Here is a 22,443-nt window from a genome sequence, read left to right as displayed (position 1 = left end):
GCTTTTGTGTCTGATAAATGCCAGTGTTTTGCAAAAGTACATTTGACAAGAATGAAAAACGCTTTGTTCAACTTTTCCCCATGAAAGGAAAAGAAAATTGTCTAACTAATCCTAACTCTGGCAGTTCTGCTGCAGCACAGAAGACACTTGCCTTAAGTAGCACAAAACATGTGATAAACACAGATAAAGGTGGATCTCTGTGCTTTGGGTGACTGATGTCAGTCAAACCCTGGGCAAGCTTTGCTTCCCAAGAGAGCAGCTGGAAGAGGAGGTTCTGTGCTGAGCACTGAAATTCTTCTGGGGGGCTGAAGTCTTCCCTGGCCTCCAACTCTCCGTGCTGCATCAGCACATTCCCAGGAACACAGAAGATTGATATTTTCTGGCAGCTCTTTGGAAGCATTCAGCTGGGTAATAAGGTAGGCATTCTGCTCAGGAGCTCATCCAGTGTGCCAGGAGCTCATTCTGCTCCTGTGTGTCCAGGTTATGCTGGAATGAGATGAGTTACTCGCCAGACACGCAGGACAAACGATGTGCTGTGGTCTGATTGCCTCCTGCCCAAGCCCTGCAGGTGGTTGTGTGCCTGTGTAGAGAGGATGCAAAGCAGGGGAGGATTCTGTCCTGGGTTCTGCCATTTGCCTGGGTTTTAGATGTTGATGTGATTAGAGTGGAGAATTGCCAAAGCAGAGTGAGGCAAGTGCCTGCTGCTTCCAGTCCTCTGTGCTGTGTGAGTGATCTGTAACATGCAAACAGGGACCTCCTCTGGGTTTGTGACACTCAGGGGACCTGTGCAAATGTTGGGACTCTCCCTGCATCACAGGGCAGCCCAGACTCCATCCAGGACATCAGGGTTACAAATTGGACCTGTCTTTTCTCATTTCAAGCATTTTTTTCATTTACCTTGCACAGAGTAAAGCAGAGGACAACACAAGACAGATGTGGGCTAATCAGGCCCAAAGAACATGTCTTGTTCTTTCAGCAGATTGCAGGATGAGATGTGTGCCTACTGCTGGGGTTTTTAGGGCAAAAAATATACATTTCTTCAGTTTATTCAGCTTTCATTGTTTTTTCAGGGAGAACAAGACCAGCTGAGGAGAAGAACCTGACGAAGAAATTCTTTCTAACAAATGTTCTACATTTGCTATGTGGTGGTGTAAAACGGGGCAGGCATTTGCAAATAGGAAACTGAGATGGGGGGAAACCTAGAGGAGATGTCTGTGTTTGTTCTGCAAGTCCACAGCAGCTCCAGGAATCTGTATTACTTTTCATGAATCGTGTGCTCTAACCAGACCTCGCTGGGTTGATGCTAAAGAAGAGCCAGGCTGTGGTGGGGCCTTGCAGAAACTCCTGCAATGCTCTTTTTTTTGTTCAGCTCTGTCTCCTGCTTTTCCTGAGCAGGAATATAGCCTGGAAGGTGACACCATGAGAGCAGCCTGTCCCTGCTGAGAGCTGCAGGACCAGACAGGGATGGGGAGGCAGGAGTTTTGTCTGCAGCACCATTCCTTCCCCAGGCCCCTTGCTTTGTGCTAGTCCTACACTGAGCAAAACCAGTCCAGGTCATGGTTAATTATGAGATGAGTGTCCCTTTTGGTTAAATTTGATGCTTTTCTAAAGACTTCAGGCAAAGCATGAGGTATGCTGGGACCCTGAAAGCAAGAAAACACACAAACCTCCCTCATGTCCATCTTTAAAATGATATGAGTAGTGTATCTGATTTATGAAAAATGTATAAATGTGACTTGGGAACAGCTTGTGCTTTCACACTAAATAAAAGGAGAAGACAGAAGAGGGAACTTGAATGTCTGTGAGCATACTCATGTATACAAATGACTGTCATAAATCTTTTTGCATGATTGCTTTGCTTTGTGGCATCTCTTTGGGGAGTTCTTCAGGGAAAAAGAAGTCCCACAGTTTGGGAAACTGGAAAAAAATTGCATAAGAAAATGGATTTTCTGATATAATTATGCAATTCATCTAGAACATATTTGGTCTGCTAATGAGAACGGAAGGGGAAAGCCTCGGCAGTGCTGTTGGTTTAAGGGAATTGAATTAAAAGACCAAACATCCTGTGTGAGACTGCTGCAGCCTCAGGAGGAAGGGCTGGCCCTAGAGGGAGCTGGAGACAGAGCCCTGCAAACCCTGCTAGTGTCTCATGACTGAGGAAAGAAAATGTTTTATCCTTGCAAGGTGGGCTGGGGAGAAAACAGATTTCTCAGCTGGCATAAATCTGCCTTGACATTGGTGCTCATTCACATTACCTGCAGATGTGCACAGCATCCTCAGCTTGGGTCTGAAGTCACTCCTGATTGTGGTGCAGCTCCATCAGCCCTGAGTTCAGGGTAGGATGCAGAGCTCCCCAGAAAGGCAAGAGGAAGCTGGGAGAGCTCATCTCCCCCAGGGATTTGTGCTGCCATGGCCACTGGGGATCCTGGACCTGAGCTGAGGCTCCTCTCTGACTCAGCAGCTCTGCCTTGCTGAGTTCCTCAAAGCATTGCTCCCCTTTCTCCTCAGGCTGGAGGGTGATTCTTAGTGATCCTTCTGATGTGTGAAGCAGGAGAAAGTGAATGAGATCATTCAGAAAGATGACAGAGAGAAGAAATGAGTGGAAAGACAATGGAAAATAAACAGCAAAACTGTTCATGGCCTTCTAATGTGGTCAGTAGTGTTGTGCTTTTGCAGGAAATCTCCATCTTCTGCAGGTGGGAAGGTCTTCCTCAGCAGACCCAGGCTAAGGAAGAGTGACTGGCAGCTCTGTGGCTTGTTCCTGCCTCTGGTTGTGTGGTCCTGGTGTTGCTTGCATATAATCTTGCTGGGGACCAGGGCATACCTGAGAGGTTATTAATAAATAAAGCTTGCAGAGAAATGCCTGTTAACTGGCTGTGCTTTTGCATTTGCTTGTGAAATGGTTAAATAATGTAGAAAGGGTATGAATAGTTATGAGCAATATTAATGATAAAAAGAAACCCTATTAAAGCTATGATAAAGTATCCCTCAGAAGTATATTTGGATAGCAAGGAAGGATTCACTCTGGTGGTATTGAGGACTTTTTGCAAACCATGGTGGCTGTGGTTTTCTCTTCTGTGAGAGCGTGTGTGCATGTGAGATAGAACAGCTCAGAGCAGCACTCGTGATGGGCCCTCGTGCCTGTCCTGAAATGACTGTGAATGGTGGCAGCAGGTTCAGGCAGGCTGCTGTGCTCTGCTCCTCACATCAGCCATCTGGCTCCAGGGGTTCTGTGCTGAGCTGGCCCCGCAGCTGGCCAGCTGCACACCCCACAGCCCTCAGCTCCCAAGGACCACTGCCGCCCTTGGGGATGGAAGAGCTGCCCAGACTTCCACGAAGGTGTAACTCCAGAGAATCTCCCTCCTTTATATCCGCTGAAAAGAGCAGTACCCGCATGGAAATGCCATTGTCTGTCCATTCTGTCATTGGACTGAAGGGAGGCAAAAGGGAAGAGAGGCAAAGATTACGGCAGAGTTGCTGTTAGTATGGGGGAAGCAAAGTCCTCAGCTGCTACGTGCTGCTGTGGTTTTGTTTTTCTAAGGAGCTACTTATACTTAAAGCAAAAATAATTGTCTTTGATAGATATTTGTTCCTTGTAGTTGAAAGCCTCTTGAATTTTGAAAGCCAGTAGAGAGTCCCTTTGCCTTTCTTCACAGAGTTTTTGAAGTAACCAGCGAGATTCATGTTGCAAAGGGAACCACAGGACCTGTTCTGTGGTTTTCTCATGCTGTGCTCAGTTCCTCCATCCACAGCATTTGTTTGCTCTGACAGTTCCCAGCAGAGCCAGGTCTGGGCTGACCCCACTGGTGTGGGCAAGCAGAGCCAGCCTCGGCTCATCCACCAAGACATTTGTCTGAGACTTTAAATTCTTCTCTAAGTCCCAGCTGCAGCTGCTGGAAAAGTTTCTCCTCTCTAACAGGAGCACTGAAGGACTTGGGTAAGGGCAGCCTACCTGTGAGCAGCCACCTCGTGTGGGAAGCAATATTTTGGCCCAAAGGTTTTTGCTAAAGGGAAGGAACCACATCCCAGTGCTTTGTAGAACAGAGTAACAGAAGAGAGGGCGGGATGTATCTCGCTGTAAATGCCATTCCGTACTCTTTTGAAATAATCTTTGATAACTCAGAGAAAGGTGCAGCTGTGCCTTTCACTGAACAGTGATGAGTGTGATGGAAACTGCTTACCCCTACTTATGCAGGCTTTTCTTTTACATTAATAGCCATCTCTCCCCCTGGCTGGGCTGCCCAGGGCTCGCTCAATTCCTGTGCTCAGCAGCCAGGATGGAAACTGTGCCACCAGCAGTTCTTGCTGCTGTCATCCAATTTTCCATGGGGTGTATAACATTAGAAAGTGCATGCAGCTGGATTTGGTGGGTTATTTCCCTGTGCTGGAATCTGTCTAATCTGCCCTTTCCTCAGGCCTCCCTGCATTGTTATTGGAAGCCAGGTCTGCTGCAATTTTCCAGGCAGAGGTTAATGGGATAGATTAGCATTTTATTACTATGATTATCTTATTGTTCTTTGTGTGACACTGACCTGGAATTTGGAGTGCTGCATAAAACATAAAGGAGAGACAAGTCCCACTCATAAAAATAATCTTTAGAGTAATACAAAGCTGGTCCTGCAGGCACCTGGGAGGCAGTGTGCTTGTTCCCATTCTCCTTCCCAGGCTCTTACTGGGAGCATGGTGCTTGTGCCAGCTCTCTCCAGCAAAGTGCCTTGTATGTGGCTCCTTAGAGCTAGATGCAGCATAATTAGGAAGGGAATTTAAAAGGTTTCAGCAGGAATTTTTTAAAGCTCCCAAGTCATTAAGGAATGCAAGCAACAAAGAAATGGAGTGACCTTCGTGCTCTTGAGGCCTGAGATGCTTCTGAAATCCCACTTATTTCTGCCTGGGGCCTGACACAGCAACAGGCAGTTGTTACACTGCTTGTGGAGCACACTGGTCTCTGCCCTGCACACTGTGCACCCTTGCACAGCCTGTGGGGGACAGCTCACCACTCTTTCCCTTGGGATGTACCCCTGTGTGCTTTTAAATTTATTTGTTGCATTATATGTTTGGAATTCTTTGTCCCAGTGCTGTGAAACTCGATGCCTTTGAGCACAAAACCTATTATGTTAAAGAAAAAGAATCCACCCTCAATGAGATATGAGTTTCTCAGCAGTTTGAAGCACTAAGTTGAGTTTTAATTATGGACCTAAGTGCCTGACTGTATCAGGGCTGACTACATTTTGGTGTCTTAGCATAATATCATGAACTAAATTTTATCTAGTGAGTTATAAGACATTAAGATCTCATTAAGGATGAACTCTTTACCCTGCAGAAGCCTGTAATGGCATTCGTGTTGTTTCCCTGTCTGTGAATCATCCTGGGATGATACTGCTGGCTCTGCTGTAGACTGGATAGAGACTGCTCCAAACAGCAACTGGATGTTTGAAATTCATCTCCAGATACTGCTGTTCTCTGTGCTTCCAGAGGGGAGTCAAAGGAGCCAACCAGGGAAAAAAAGAATTTTTTTTTAAACTATTATTTGAAAACCAACAATATTTAATTAGTGTGCAGACTGAGTGTTGCAGACCATTCCATCTCATCTGGTTTTCAGATCCTTTTAGAGACAGAGTCTGGAAATCCAGCAATTGTAGAGCCATTGGACCTATTTCCTGTTGGATATACTTCCATCTGTGGACAAAAAGTGCAGAATCCACCCAGGAAAAGCAGCAGAATTTTGCACAGGTTCAGATGACTGTGTTGTGTCAGGGCAAAGAGAACGTGACCCCATATTTCTCTGTGCAAGACAAGAGATCCCAAAATAGGAATGTGTGTGGTTCTTGGTTTTGCCTTGCTAAGCCCAGTCTCCTTGTCATGGTGGTTTGGAAGGTTGGTACATCCTTTACAATTCTCTGCCTCCAAGAATACTGTGGGCTGGGAAGAAAAAGCCTGCCAGAAAAAGGACTAAACTCTGCAGCAGATAATGCTGATCATGGATGCAGGAGTGATTATTTTTTTATTTTTTTTTTAAATTAGATAAAGTAATGGTTGTTTTCATCTAATGAAAGACATTTGTCTTTTCACTGAACCTCCAGCCTCCCAATCAATGGGTATTTGCCCTGTTTTTAATTCTTTTTTCTTCCCCCCCTTTTCCCCTTGTGCAATCAACAACAATAGACCAGGTCTACAGCAGTTTGATGTTTATAAAGTGGTCCAATCATAGCTTCACTTCTGGGCAGGAGTAAATAAATTCATCAAGCAGTTGATGCTTTTGTGCTGCTGTTATGATAAATGTTGCCATCAATTATACCAGTATGCTCAGACTGCAAGGAGCAGAGCTAGCTGCACATGCTGCCTGAGAGGAATGACAACAAGACAATTCGTGTTCCCTCTCTTTATGCTTTGTATTCACAAGCACAGCTCTCCAATTATACTAATTTGTTTGTTTGGATTAGCCGATGGATTAAGAAATGTTTTTAGTTAACGCTGGAGCATAACACACATTAATATTTTGGCAAACATGACATAATTCTCTGCATTGGGCTGGAATCAGTGGAGTCTTTGTGATGCTGGAGTTTTACCAGCTCCATGCCTTTGGAGTGTGCTGCAGGAGCAAACTCCCTTCTGGCTGGGACCTGCTCACTGCAGCACCAAGAGAATTCCAGATGTCACCAGTATGGGATCTGGTACATAGCAGGATTTGGGAATCTCCTGACTTTGGAATCCTCTAGAAAAAGTGGTACCAGTCCCCTTACTGAAGGTGTTTGCTCACTGATGGTTGTGAGGAGGTTGGAGAGGGTAGTTTTTAGGAGATGATGGGTTGTTTCATCTCAGAACTGGCAATAATTAAGCAGTAAATGGCTTTTGTTTGGTTTCAACATTGCTTCCAGTGCCCTCGCTCTGTCATTCGTGTGAGGTGTTTTGCAGAGCCCTTGCATGATATATTTGTGAGAGATTTGTTAGAGAAGTGGAAACCAAACTAGCAGATAGCACATTGTAAAACCTAAACCTTATTTAACATTATTTAAGACATCCTTTCTTTGATCACAAACTGTGAAGTTGAAGCCTTGCATGAGTTGAAGGAAATTAATTAATTCAACAGAGAGTTCCCTTTCTTCCTTTGAAATTAATAAACAGCCAGTGCCTTTCAGAATTGGACATTGTCACTAAAATACCAAGAAAAAAGCACACCTAGCAGCTCAAAGCAGAAGTAAACATACAGCATCTGCTTTGTGTGGCCCAGAGTTCAGCATGTTTATTTGATAACTGGAGTTTTAAAATTAAGCAAGCAGATACAGCCCCCATATGAGCGGCTGGTGAAGCATCCATTACTTGTATTTTATATTCCCAAATTGTCTGCATGCAGCAATTAAATCCAGAACAGAATTCTGTCTGGTGTGTGCCATCCCAAGAGCTTTGTTTGCCATGTCTGCTCTTGTCTTTACATCACTTTTTTGCTGATCAGATGCTGTGGTGGGGTAGCTGTGCCCTGTTTTAAGTAGGAATGGAGATGAGGCGTGTCAAATACCTTTTTAATGGACACTACTGGCATAAATTTCAGATCTTTCTGCAGGTAGGACTTGGGTCAAGAAATGTGCAATTCTTACCAGAGGATCAAAACCAAAACTTCCCTTCCTGTCTGCCTCAGTACCTCTGAGGAGACAACATAAATGACAATCTGGTCTGTGTAAACAGCAGTTGTTATTTGTGATACACTTGGCAAAAACAACAACAGCAAAAAGGATCAAAAATATTGCAAATTGATGTTACACTGGGAGGTGTGAGAGCAGGGACCAAGCCAGTAGTGCAGCTGTGAAGACAGCCCTGAACAGGACCAGAAATCCCAATGTGTATGAGAGTGTTGTGAGCACAGGGAGTTCATGCAGCTGGTTCCCTGCGGCTCAGCCCACTTCCCTGACCCAGCCAGCATCAGTGGTGACTTGAAGGAAAGCTCTGTGAGAAGAGAGTGCAAGTTTTCAAACTGGGAGTGGGATCCTTTGTGTGTCACACATCACACATTCAGCAGTGTGCTGGAGCTGGTTTGGTACAGTGCAGCGCTGGTCATGGGCACTGGAGCGTGAACTGGAAAACACAATATGCAACATCCTTCCTAAACACAGAGCATGGGCTGCAGTCTGAAAGGAGGAAGGCTGGACCCTGTAATCTATTCTGCAGAGAACAATTGTGCCAGAGTTTGTAAATGACATTTACAAATGATCAGAGGAATGCTGTGCTAATAGCATCCAGACAAAACAATTCTCTGGAAGATAAGAAATGGGTTTCAGTCCTCAGAGCCTTTCTTTGTCTGCAGCAAAAGGATTTTGTTTTTTTAGCATTTCTTCCAAGGATACATCTGCCTCCTTATCGAGAACCCAGGCTTTCAACTAGCTGAGTTCTGAGTTTCTAAAGGTGATTTTGTGTGTTTGCAAGTTGAAGGCTTGTTGTGGGCATCATTTACTCTGTTGTCCTGCTGGCTACTTCCTTATCTGCCCTAACACAAGTAACAAATGCAATTATGTCAGGATAAAGCAGGTGTCTGATTTCCAGCCTCTGCTAAGGAAGCAGTGCAAGTCTCCTCATGCTGCCCCAGGCTCAAGGGCTGCCCTTTGGATGGGGTGGGCACCCTGCTCTCCTTTTTCTCTTCTTCAAGTGAAGTTCTTGACTGATTTTTCAGATTAGAAAAGCTCATCTTCTACTTCCATGGGCTTCTGCATGAGTGCACAGTGCTGGGGCTTTATGATAAGAGCCAACATGGGAAAGGATTTTCTGATTCCCTGCAATCCCTGATGTTGCAATGATGGATTCAAGGATTCCCACATGAAACTATAACATTCCACTGGCTCCAGCTCTGGGCTCCTATAAGTGTAGCTGCTTTGGAAGACAAAGATTGTGCTCACATAAATTCATTTGCACCCTCTAATACCCCACCTTTTATTTTGTGCAGTAGCTGTAGAATGTTCTGAGCTAACCAGTCTGCTCCTGATGTAATTTTAATTGCCCAGAATGGTGACACATGAAAAAGACATCCATTAATCTGATTTTGAAGAGAATTCCTTTTTCTTGAGTGAATTGTCTATGGAGCCAGAAAGTGACAACTCATGTAGGTGGTCCTGCAAGTTGCCTTGCCATGAGTTTATGGAGGGATGTTGCTTCCCAGACAGACCACCCACCACCACCATCCCCCCCCGTCCCTTCCACCTCCCCCCAACTCCTCCAGAAATTCTCAAAATAGTGCTGAATACCAATGCTATTTAACTGGAGAGGAAAGCCTTGCTATAAATACAGACAAAAATAACAGAGTCCCACTTAACAGAGTCCCACTGTACCTCAGGGAAGGACTTTGTAAAGTTTTCTTGGCTGAGACACCGAGGAATATCACAGGGACTCTGTGTTTCCAGGGAAGCTATTTTAAGTTATTGTGGAAGAGGGAGTGTGATTTTGTACTTCTTTTTCCATCCTGCATGACTTCTTGTAAACAGGCACAGCTTAAATACAGATAATTAGGTGAAGAGGGAAGAAAGTGGTGTCTCTTTACATAAAAGTGATTGCTGTCACATCCAGGTACTTGTCTCAGAACAAGCTTTGTTCTGTAATTGCTGTGCAGCTGTGGGTTGCACTGGCCCAGAGAGGGGTGTTTTATATTTCTCTAGCAGGACCTTCAGGAGCAATGCAAAGCTTTGCTTTGCTGCTTGGGTGAATCTCTGGGCTTGGTCCCTGTGGATGCCTCAGCTTTCAGCTGCTTGTGGCAAGGCAGCACATCCTGTGGCACCACAACAGCACCTTGTGTTTGTAGCTTTGGTGAATGGGGATGGATTTGCCACAGCCTCGCTTGGGGTTAAGGTATTTTTGAGGTGTTTTTCACCCAGTGTGTAACACAGCTGTCAGGTATGGCAGATAAACAGATTTATTCTTCCCCCAGCTTTCTGCTGTGACCATTGTTGTAGGGAGCTGATCTTGTCTAGGGAGGGAGCAGGAAAAGGGAGCAGCCTTGCAGGGAACCAAGGCTCCACAGCTGAGCTGCCCTGCGAGGGAGCCAGGCAGGTAAAGAAAAAGCTGTTTTGAATCCCAGACTGATTGTAAATGACGAGTTATCAGGGAGCATAAAGAAGGAACCACTGTACCTTTCATAACACCGATACTCTTTGTTAGACTACAGACAAAAGTAGGCTTTGACTTGAGACTACAGGAGAATACAAGATGAGAGCCTATAAAGATGGAACATATTGATCTTCTCTTTATCTTTTCAAAGCATTCCTCTTTTGTCAAGGGGTCCTATTTTTTTGTACAGCAGGTCCCTATCTTTCAATACTTTGTGTATTTCAATGCACGTATTTTAGGGAAATACATCATTAATGTGTTCTGTATTTTTCTTTTTAACTGTATATTTTTGAGTGATGAAACACATACATTTTCAAACAAAAAGTTACTCTGAATTGAGATAGTAAAACCAGGTAGGTTCCTGGCCTGGCATGAAAGCACAGTTTCATGTTCCTCACTGAGGGTATATTGATTTATATGAACTAAACATTTTTTTCTCTAAGCCCCAGATCAGAGTGGGTTGTTTTGAAGCATGCTGTCTCCTATAAACTTGAAAAGGGAAGGCTTTACTAAGGAGACTGGAGATTTACAAATAATTGGTTTGTTTGTTCCTTTGTTGACTAAATCAAAACATTGGTAAAGAGAAATATCCAGACCAAAATTAATTATTTTTTTCAATAAAATATATTGTGAAATATAGATAGATATATAAAAAACTTTGTAACTTTATATATTTATATATAAAAAACTGAAAGTTCTTCAGGGTCAGAACTGGTCCACTTCATGTCACTTCATGTAGAAATGTAGAACTTAAAAGTGTGAACAGATGTGAAAATTTTGAAATAAAGTCACTCTTTTAACATTTATTTTTTAAAAAAATCCTACAAACAGTAGCAGTGAATTCATATGGCCCATTTTGGGGTGCCTGAAGCCTGTTTTTCAATGGATGAAATCCCAGGTTAGCCAAGCCCCTTGTCCCCCTGTGTCCTGAGGACAGAGCGTTGTTCACTCACTCCCATCAATGGGCCATGATGAAATTCCAGGAAATAAGGGTTGAATAATGCTTTCTAATAAAATATAGTGGTCTAATACAATAAAACACACACACAACCATTATTCAAGGTGCAAACCTTTAGAAAAGCTCTTATGTTTGGTTGTTTATTTTTTTCAGTGAGGAAACAATTGAATCTGTCCCAAATCACCTTCTTAATCCACAGCTGCTATAAATCAAAGAAGAAGAGAATTAAGTTTCAATTGACTTTCCTGGCTTTGAGCATCAAACAAGAATAACTTGAAAGATGGAGGGAACTCTGCAATTTAAAATTCAAATGCCTTGCCCTGGTGAGCTGACCAGAGTGCAGCTGAGGGTGGAGTGGGGCTGCAGCAGAGCCCCTGCACAGCCAGGCCCAGCACAACAGAAATGGCACCAAAAATGGGACTGGCAAATCCCTAATTGCTGAATGATTCCTTGTTCTCTACAAGCTTTGCTTCCCAAAATGAGAAGTTACTGGAACCATTCAGAGTGTCAGATGTGACACTGGGATGTGTTTATTCATCTAAGACTGATGGAATTTTCTAGACCATCATTTTGGAGGGTTTTCTTTTACTCGTTTCTTCTTTTCTTTTTTGAAGTTTTCCTTTCAACTCAGTATGGAATGTTTGTGTTTCTTTTCTAATCATCAAGTTCTTTCATGAAAGTAAAAATAAGTAGAGTGCCACAAGCTTTCTGTATGAATTTTTTTCACAGGTTTTAAAGGAACCTAATAAATTACTGGATTTCTTTCTTCTTTTCAACAAGGAAGAACTTTGTGTCTTTAAAAATCTTTTTACTTCTAAAAGTAACAGAGAATTCATAGGTCTAAGTAGTTTTGTAATTTGATTTTGCTGCTCTTTGATGCAAAATGGGAATTTAACCTCAAATCTGGTAAATCTGAGATGGGTATTTTCTAAAGTCTGTGCAGGTATTTACAGCTAGTCCTACAGTTTGTTTGCTGGAATTTCAGTGCTACTTTGAAATATCACCTGTTACTGTCCTTGTTATTTTAATGGAGCATTCCAGAGGGTAGCAGAGTTAACTACCAGCATTTGTTATGTGCCAGCTCCATTTCCAACTTTCACCAACAGAAAAACTCTTAGAGAAACACAGAGAAAAATTCCTCTTCTGCTTTGCCTTCAGCATGATCCTTCAACTTAGCTATAAATCTGTGCAAAGTGATATTGATTAGTTTCAGTGTCCTTGCTTGAAAGGCTGGGGCACCTTTTCATTTTGGTTTGATGTTCTGGAAAGGTCACTGTGTTCTGAGGTCATCTCCCCCTCAAGTCACGCCTGGGGAGTGCTTGGGGCTGTATCCCGAGCTGATGGAAACTGCAGCAGCTCCATTTACAGCTGCAGGATCAGGATGTGGTGTGAAAAACGCTAGAGGCAGTTTAAAGAGACATGAATCTTGGGATTTATTTGTGAATATCAATATTAATATTGAATTCAGTAAAAATGGAAAAGGGAAGGAGTTAGTATAAAAGAGCAAAAGATCTGCAAGAAGCAAACAAATAAACATTACTTTTTAATTGGGTTGTGTATTTTCTAATTCCCTTTCTAATCCAGTATAAGCAGCTGACCTGTGACAATAAATTCCCAAAAGACTAAAGTATTTTCCTCTAGCATACCAAATTGTGTCCATCATGGCACTGTTTAGTGTCTTGTTGGCTATCAGATCTCAGTTTTTCATTCCATAAAACAAAGGGGTCTTGTCTTCTGTCTTCTCTGCACCCCAAAATCCCACTGGGCTAAGAATTTTTATAGAATCATAGAATGGTTTAGGTTGGAAAAGTCCATCCATAGAAGTGAATTATCTATTACAGGATTTACTGTGGTTTGGAGGAGTAGATAGAAAGGCTCCTTCTCTGGCCATTTCAAGACACCATCAGGTTTGCTGCAGGTTCACAATCATGCAGTTGAGGAACAAGGTGATGGAAAATGTGGCTTAGAATGTTGTGCATGCCATAGAAATTGCACTTGGTTTGAGATGAATTTGGGCTACATTTATCTTAGTACTGGGCTTGTCTGCACACCTGCAGCGTGCTTTGGAAAGCTAGGTGAGCATGAAAGTGAATACATTCACTGATTCTCAGATAGATTTTCCTTAAACTGAAGGCTTTACCAGGCAAAGGTCAGGCTCAGAACTGCTTGTTCAGTTCTCGTGCTTGAATTTGCACTGATGTTATGTACAATTAATGGCAATTAAATGAATTAACATTTTCAAGGAAGAGAATTTTCTCAACACCGTCTGCTCCGGGTATCCAGCTCTTCCAATTCCATTAGTATTAGTGTTACATGGCAGCATTCACTTATCTAATTATAGAGTAGGCTATTTAAAGAATAATCTGATGTATTAATTTATGTCATACATAAAGTGGATGTTATGAAGATGCTCTGCTCTTATCACTGCTGCTATCACTTGTCCTGTCTGTGTATTACGTGACAGATGGAAGCAGCTCATGTCCCAGTCAAGACCAGGGTCCTGTTGTAGATAAATGCTCCATTCAGGCACTGAGAACAAAAAAGTTAGCAACGTGTCATGGGGGAGAAAATATACAGGCTGAAGGATTCATCAACAGAATTAATTTAGTGGTAATCATTAGCTGGATCTGTGACCAGTTAAAGCTAGCTGTAAAATGAGTGCTGTGAACATTGCTTCTGCCTCCATTACAAGATGAAATTATAAATTTTTACTTTCTTACCCTCTGTTCCAAACCTGACTCGTGCACTCATTCTTGAAAAAGGTGTGCCTCTTCTGAAAGCCTCCCACATCTCATTTCCTCAAACCAAACCTGCAGAACATTTTCCTAGGCAGGCAGTTCAGTTCACTTGGCTGCAGTTAGCCAGGTAACAGCGGCACCTTGTCTGGACTGAGCTCTGGAGCTCTGGGATGATGTGTTTATTATGTGAGTCTCCTTTCATGGTGCACTGAATGTTGTCACCACAAGAAATACATTATTCTTCTTATGCCATTCTGTCTTGTTTTGGCTCATGTGCCAGTTCCTCTGAGGCCCCTCTGTGCAATATCATAGAAGTTCCCTGTGCACATACTGACCTCAAAAATCTTCAAGACTTGGAAGGAAACCAGCTTCAGTTATTTTAGCTACAAACACATCAGATAAATTTGAGGTCCTTATTAACTTTTATTCTTTATTTTTTTTCCCATTCTTCCCTGGACTATTTTGGCAAGTCCATTTGGATTCCTCTCTATTAACCTACCTGCCTCTAGCTTTCTCCTGCCCTAATCCATTTCATGTTATGGTGTCTCCCTTCTGTGCCCAAGAAGCTGCAGTATTTCATGTGACAGACAATTACTGTTTCAAGAGAATTCCCCTAACCTTTTGTCAAAAGTTGAATAACCCCAGTCTATCACTGAGCTATCCTTTAGTGTTTTCTCTGGCAGGGAATTGTACTAATTGTGTGCTAAAAGGCAGCAGAGCAGCTCTCTGCAACACTCTCTGTTAAAGAGCAACTGAAAGTCCAGGATTTCAGGCCAAAGCAGGTCCCTGCTAAGCTCAGCCCAGCCACATCCTCCCAAGGTCTGTGTGCCTGAGGAGGGAAGGGTAATAACCACCACCAATAAAACCCTTGCTCAGGGCTGGACAGCCCAGACATTGCTTGTTGCTCATCTTTGGTTTATGCAAATCAAAAGCAGCTCAATGGACATTAAAGGATTAAATATCAGGATTTTTTGGTGAGCTGATACCACTGGGTGTGTGTTGGGTGTAATGTATCATAATAAACAACATAAAGAAAACTACAGGCCTGATCCATTTCACATTTCCTTCATATCAGTGGAATGGGATCTGTCCTTTATGTCTGGTATTAATGTGTGTACCACAATCAAGCCACCAATGTAAAATATCTCCCTGTATTTTGTATCAGAAGCAGTAAGTGATCTTTGTCTATAATTATATATCATGATGTAGTGGCTGAAGGCAGGCACAGTATGGAATGCTTGGGAGCTTGGCCAGAGGCTTTGATGCTGCAGTTTCACTGGGGAGGGCTTTGCTGAGAAATTGTTTTCCCTCAAAATAAGTAAATATATAAATAAATTAAGCTTTTCAATTTCATAGCCCAGAGCAAGATTAATTAATAGGGAAAAATGCTTAGTCTGTCTGCTCACCATAGAATTAATGAACAATAGAGAATGTGTTCCCAGCATCTAGAGCTAAAAAGGTGATGAATATGTGTGCATGTCATGCCTACACATCTCTGCCTACCTGCAGCTCCCCTCACCATTGCACTTTTGGTGTCTCCTAACAGATCTGTTGGTTTTCCTTGTACTTCTTGGTTTGGACTTCTTTTTGTTTTAAACTCCATATGGTCTCTAAATCAATTGAGAGGGAGATTAATAAAAGCAAATTCTGTCACTTGCCTTATGGCAAGCTGTCCCCAGCTTTCAGATGGAGAAATTGAAAGCTAGAGAAGTTGTGTGGTCTGGAGCAGGGAAAGACAGAACAGTTCTGAAAGCATTTCCAGAGTCAAATATAGTTTTAAATGTTCTTTTCCTACTGACTGGCTGATTTTCAAGTGTGTTAAAAAACAACAACAAAAGCCCCTAAAGACTCTCTCCAAAACTGTTAAATTGGACTTTGCCCTTTACTGGGAATATTAGAGAATCCAACCCAACTAAATGAATGTGGTTTTGTCATCCTACTTCCATCTGTCAAGGCTTCTCACTGGCATAGTTTTAGCATGGAATTTTATCATGCATCAGCCTTTACCTTTTTTTTATTTTTTTTTAAGATAAAATATTTTAAAAATACATTGAAGACCTTAATGCTAGAAATGTTTTTGTTTCTATTTAAATATTCTGAACATCTCTGTTAAAGGCAGATACAAACTGTACTAAATGTTCTTTATTACTCAGACATACACTGTCCCTGTGAAAAACGTCATACATCAGAGGCAGCAGTGATTCTTCAGATTTGCCCAGTGACAAGGCACCATAAAGCTATTCTTTACTACAAATGTCAATGTCAGCTTTATTTGCCAAAACATGTTTTCTTCTCTCAAGCTGCCAGTTGTTGTTTCAAAATAAATGGAATCTAAAAATCTCATTATTTTTATTTTTTAAAGCCAGCATTGGGTGCTGCTCTGGGGGTCAGGAGGTAACAATACTAATTTACCCTGATGCTACTGCACTTAGAATGTTTAATCTCTTAGGACTTTGACATGATGGCTGGCTGTGTTTCTTAATTTTGTTGTGAAGATTTTGCTGGAGGGCCAGGCAGCTCTTAATAATGTGCATCAAGACAGAGGCGAGTAAGTAATGAATATTGTATGAGGTTCTTTTCCTACCAGAGGATCAGCCTGGACAAATACCTGCACAAGTCCACAAGCCTGTTCCTCCTGGCAGAATTGGGTCTGCTACGATGATGGCCAAAGATTAATGTGCCCTACTGGATTCAGAGCAATTCCAGTAGCAAAATATTTTTAACTAGTCTAAGCCAGGGATAATGTTCAGCTTTTTTATTGGCTTTCAGCACAGCTTCCAGCTTTTCAGTGCCAGTGAAGAACTCTTACATTGCACATCTCTGAGAACAGGCTTCTCCCCAAAGCCAGCACTGCTGTATTAAAAACGTGCTGGAATAGAAAACTTGATCTGGACAGGTTTCCTAAAATAATATCTGATCAAAGACTAAAAAAAGACCTGACAGGAAATTGTGCCACCATAAGGTTGGCTGTTTAAGAGTAGAAGTGGAAATGAGACAAATGGATTCCAAGGAGGAACTGAGGATCATAATCCACAGATGTCACAGACAGAGCTGAAAATTTATTTTGTCCTGGAATTAGGGGCATCATTCATGAACCTTTTTATTTTAAAACAGCCCTGTCAAAAGTCAGTCTCTGTTTTAAAGCCTGTGCAGTACATGGGAGCAGCAGGAGAAGGAACATGCAGAACCAGAAGATAATGTCGGACAGTGTGAAAAGTAGAAGTCTCAGCATGCTAGCAGCCTAGCCATTGTTTAGGGTTTTCTAAGTTTCTGGCATCAGGAATAAGTAAAGATGGATTTCAAGGAGTATAATGAGGTAATTTTATATCTGTAATAGCTGGATATTAAATTACATTTATATATCTCTTGCACATTTATTTTCTTTATTGCAACTCTCATAAACATAGAAGCTGTCCTTGAAAGCTTCCCTGATTTATTTCCCATGCGAGCCTCTATCTTATCACAGCAACTCTGAAATTCCTTGCAGTAACTTATGGGGATGATCAAAAACATCAGTCTGCAACTTAGAATCCCAGGGCAGCAGCTGCCAGGCAGGTCCCAGCCACCTTCCCTTTTTTGAGGTGCAGGTGGGCTGAGCTGCTCTGTCATTTGGGCAAGACAAGGTCCTCAAGGATGCTTTTTCTCTTGTTGCATGGGTAAATCTCAGTTCCTGCAAGTAATTTTTGATCGTGGTGAATGGTGATAATCCTCTCTTAGCAAACAAGCGTCTATTCAGGAATTGCAGTAGGAGATAATAGGAAATGGATGGAGGACTATGGATTTTAAAAAGGTAGCTCTGCTCAATTCTTATTAAAATTGGTGAGAGCTGTAATGTTTATAAATTAGAGCTTTGTAAAATAGAAGTATGTGGGTTGAATATTTTAGTCTTGGCATTATTTATATTCTGGTTTATTGGGGGTTTTAATGCACGTTTGGTTAATTGTTGAGTTTTATCTGCATGCTTTTACTGCAGGGTTGTCATCAGCACAATCTCACAGGTATGAAAGCAGATCTGCTGGCAGTTGTGCTGTCCATTATAAATTCTCTCTGCAGGGTCAACCTGTAGCTTTAATGCAACAATAAGAATATAAAAGAAGCATGTATCTGTATCACAGCCACAGGTGGTAGAATAATGCATGATCTGTCCCATGTGCAAGTGGGAATTGCTGCAGTTTTAGAGCAAGCATCCCAAATTCCATTTATGGAATTTCTGCGTAATCTTATTAAGTAACTAATACAGCCAAAATTAAAAGGAATATGTTTGTGTGTGGGTGTATATATATATAATTTCTGAGATGTGTGTTCAGATTTTAAGGCATCTCATTTCATTTTGAACCATCCTCAAGATGCATTTCAAATTCAGCCCCTCCAGGCTAATCTTGTGAAACCTTAATCCCTGTGTCATGCCCACTGCTCTGAGCAGGGCTGCTCGTTATGGGTGAGTCCTTGCACCCTGTAATTGTGGCCCCACTAACAAATGCCCCTGGTGTGGGGTGTGTAGTTAGGGCAGCACAGAGGTCATTTTGCTAAAGCAAACACGTTCATCTTGGCTCAGCCACTGCACAGCATGTTGTCCTTCTGCCCCAAGGAAAGCAGAGCTGATCGTGGGCCAGGCCTGTCCGTTCTGCACACACCTTCACTTTCTGAGCCAGCACTAAATGCTCCCAGCACAGGGTCACTGCACGGAAATCCCTCCTGGCTTTTGGGCTTCCAGCCTTTTTAAAGCAGTGAGGTGGATGCCAGATTCCTCTGTCAGCCTTAGGTGGCCACAGCACTTCCCTGCTCGCAGTGATGGGCACTGTGAATGTGCCACAAAGCCTCAGCATCCAGAGGGGCAGGGCTGGAGCCTTGGGGACCTGGCAGCACCTTCTTGCCAGAGGGATTATTCACTCTGGGCCTTCTTGTGCACTTTAATTCCAGCTTGGCCTCACCTCTGAGGCTCAGCAGCAGAGCTAGCAGGCCGCTTGGAAACATCTCCAGTGTGAGACAGCTGAGGCTTCCCCGTTTATTCCTCCCCTAACTCGTGTAGAAGTGGTGTTTGTGCAGATCTCATCTCAGTGCTGGCACTGCGGTCAGGAGGGGCTGCACAACCCCAATTCCCCGAGAGCTGAGGGGCTGCAGTGCCTCTTGGCAGCAGGGTGAGGGCCTCAGCTCTGTGTCTGCCTGCTCAACAGACCCGACACTGCTGGCTGCTTTTCTTGCTGCTTTCTTCTAAAGAAGTAGAAAAGTAGAAAAATACTAGGCTGTATTAAAGCTCTAAGCAAAGTGCTAGCAAATGCAGTTGGGGTTTCACCAGGAAAATGCTAGGTGATGTCTGTGTGTGAGTAATACAGCTGGAATCTACAGTTGCAGATCATCACTGGCATAATATTTTGTCTGTGGTGTCTTTTTCTTTCTTTAAAGCTACTGTTCAAATACTTTAAACATCAAAGTCTTCTCTTCTACACATTATTCATTCCTGCAAATGTCTCTTATTGTGCAGTAGGATGATCAGAAAGGTATGTCTCTTTAGATATGGTAAATCAATCTTGTCGTTTTGGCAAAGTGGTTGGGAATGATTTTATGGTTATTAAGTTGAATTCAACATTTTTTTTTCAACCTAGGCTTTTTAAAATTCAAAAAACTTTCAAGCAACTTTTCAATCACCCTCTTCTTGCCTTTTCTCAAAAGTAAAATCTTACTTTTTTTGTTTCATCAGCCAATTCCTTCATCTCAGTAAAAATGAAACTCAACATAAAACACCTCATAGAAAATTGAACCCCACTGGTTATCTGAGTATGTACCCACCACCCCTGGGACTGATGGCGTGGTGCCTCCAAGGGTTCTGCTGTAGGGATGGACTTTGACATGGTCTCATTTTTCTGAGCACTTTTTGGGAAAACTTGACAACTGTCCAGATGATGGTGGATATGTTGATCATTCTTAGTTGTTGCACATTTTACAGGTTTCTTGTAGCTGGCTAAAAAGAATGTGTATTGTTTGAGGTTAGTAGGCCCAAATTAACTGACCCCAGAAGTCAGATTGACTCAGAGCCTGTTGCCTTGAGGAGCTGTATGATAGGCTCTGTAGATAATGGCTGTAAGACTGATGCTCTACCAAAGTGCTTTGCAAAATATTTTAGTCCCCTCTTGTTTTAAGTGAAATTTTCTGTCTCATACCTCAGCAGCTAAGTGGAACAGGATTTTAAATGCAGAAGCAGATGAAGTTTTCCTCTATGTCAATATCATCATGCCAGGATGGAGTGTTCTGCAGTCACCAAGAGTTAACAGAAGCAAATATAACTGTTGTAAGGTCAACATTGCACAAGACCAAGCACAGCTTCGAGGAGAGCCCCAGACAACAGCAAGGTTTGGTTTTACATACTGCTGTTACCATTACAGCCCCAGCTTATTTGACAGCCCAGTAGCAGCTCAGAAGTGCCCCAAAGCAATAAAGCATCTCTGCTGCTTTCAGGGAGATGCCTGTGGCAGATGGATATGTCAGAGTGCTGACTGGCTTTTCAGAGCCTTTACCTCTGGCTGTTTGACACCATCTTCATCTGCAGCCATCTGTCCTTCATCCAGGTGTTCCCTTTGGAACATCCCTGTGGGAGCACAGGGGTGCAGAGTGTGATCACCTGTGTGCTGCTGTTTGAATGCACCGTACCTCGGTGTGCCTTTACAGCATCCTCCTGATCCATCTTCAGTGATGAATGGAAAAAGGAACACTGTGGTGATGAACAGGAGTGAAAATCAGAGAGAGAGAGAGAGAGAGAGAGAAACTGGATTTGTGGTTTGGAATGGAATCCCAGCATTGCCTCTGGCTTGATCCATTGATTGGGAACAGCTACCAATGCCTTCCCATGATCTCTATTTGTAGGATGGGTCAGCAATTGGAACTGATTCGTATGCTTTCAGCTAAAGCATTTTCACTGAAATCCAGCTGTTACATATATTGATTTTGATCAAATTTTCTTTTGGCAACTTAAGCCTTTCCTGTGGGAATTAAAATTGGAACTTGATCCTTTTGGGCAGGAAACAGTGCTTCAGCTGAAGTGCTGTTCGTGTGAAAATATTACAGTGCCTCTTTTGCTTGGTTCCAAGGAAAAAATAAAATATATCATTTGATAATTAAATTTTTCCAGAAACACTTCTGCTGTCCTTCAATCAGCTCTAGTGTCTCTTTTGCAACTTGCCTTGAGATGTCTGAAGGAACAGTGATCTATATAAGCTACTTGTTATTTGAGTGATATTGGTTGAGGTTTCAGCCATGTGCACATAGTCTGTGGTGTGTACAGAAGAATATGAGAATATTTTAAGCTGACCATTTAAGAAAATTTACTTAGGTCAAAAAGTGGTTTCCTTTAGCTAAGCCAGTCATGGATGAGATCATGTCTGTGAAAGCCCATTTAAAACTGCACTAGTACAAAAAATCCTCATCAAAACTTGGTAAATTCTCTGAGAAAGCTGAAGGTGTTTTACAAGCCTTGGGACAAATGATAAACTCGTGTCAGAATCCAATCTGAATTCTTGTGGCCAGCTTGTGAACTTGGAGTTTATAATGGAAATAGGGATGTAACAGATTCTTAACCATATCAAGACCAGCAGGTGTTGCTATAATATATTAAATGCTGTGGAGCCTTCAAATAAGCTGCACTTGAGCATTAGTTCAATATTTTCTTAAACCAAATTGTTATTTGCTAGGAAAATGTAGTGCTGTGGGAGATTTGCAAAAAGAATACTACTGAAATAGTCAAAGCACTGGAAAATTTCAGATTCTGAGCTGCTTCTGCTGAGTGACTAAGAGAGTTTTGTTACAGCTTGAGTGAAAGATTGGATCCTGCACCTAGGCATTATTTGTGTTTAAGAATCCAGTAAGGTAGGAAATAACTAAATCCTGGATATATTTCCATATTTGTAAGAGATGACACTGCAGAAACTTGTGGCATCTTCTTCCAGGGATAAGATTGGGTAAGGCTGAAGTTCCAGTTCAGGATTTTTCTGCTCAACACTGGTCTCAGTGGTGATCCTCAAAAAACCAGGGGAGAATTCCTCTAGGACAGAAACACATCTTCTCAAAGAAACTGCACCCTCAGGGGCCTTGCAGAGGGTGAGCACTGGGAGGGTCAGAAGTAGGACCAGCAGTACAGAATTTATATCTCAGGAAAACCTGAGCAGGATTTGCCAAATTTCAGTGAACTCAGGAAGGTTCTAACTTTTGCTAGATTCTGAGTTGGCAGAATGAAACCAAGCAGGAAGGATGAAAGGAGAAAAATCCCCAGAACCAGGATATATGCTAGGGTAGGCAGCCCTTTAAGTGAGATGGGTGTATCTTTTTGTATAAAAGGAAGATCACTGTAAACATGAATGGAGAAGCTCTTGGAAAGTCATATTTAATGCCTATAGGCATTAAGATTAAAGAGTTAATGGTTTTGATCAGAGAGATTATCAATTTAGACTAGATATAAAGAATAAATATTTTCTGATGAGGGTGGTAAGTGCTGTCATAAGTTGCCCAGAGAGGTGGTGGATGCCTGATCCCTGGAAACATTTCAGGTCAGCTCAGACAGGGCTCTGAGCAACCTGATCTAGCTGAAGACGTCCCAGTTCATTTCAGGGGGCTTGGAGCAGATGGGCTCCTAAACATTTCTGCCAACCTAAACTATTCTATGAGTCTGTATTTCTA

The sequence above is a fragment of the Pseudopodoces humilis genome, chromosome 20 (assembly GCF_049639895.1).
Source record: "Pseudopodoces humilis isolate 2021_Gansu_Grassland_sample_001 chromosome 20, ASM4963989v1, whole genome shotgun sequence".
NCBI lineage: Eukaryota > Metazoa > Chordata > Aves > Passeriformes > Paridae > Pseudopodoces > Pseudopodoces humilis.
This window is presented reverse-complemented; position numbering follows the sequence as displayed.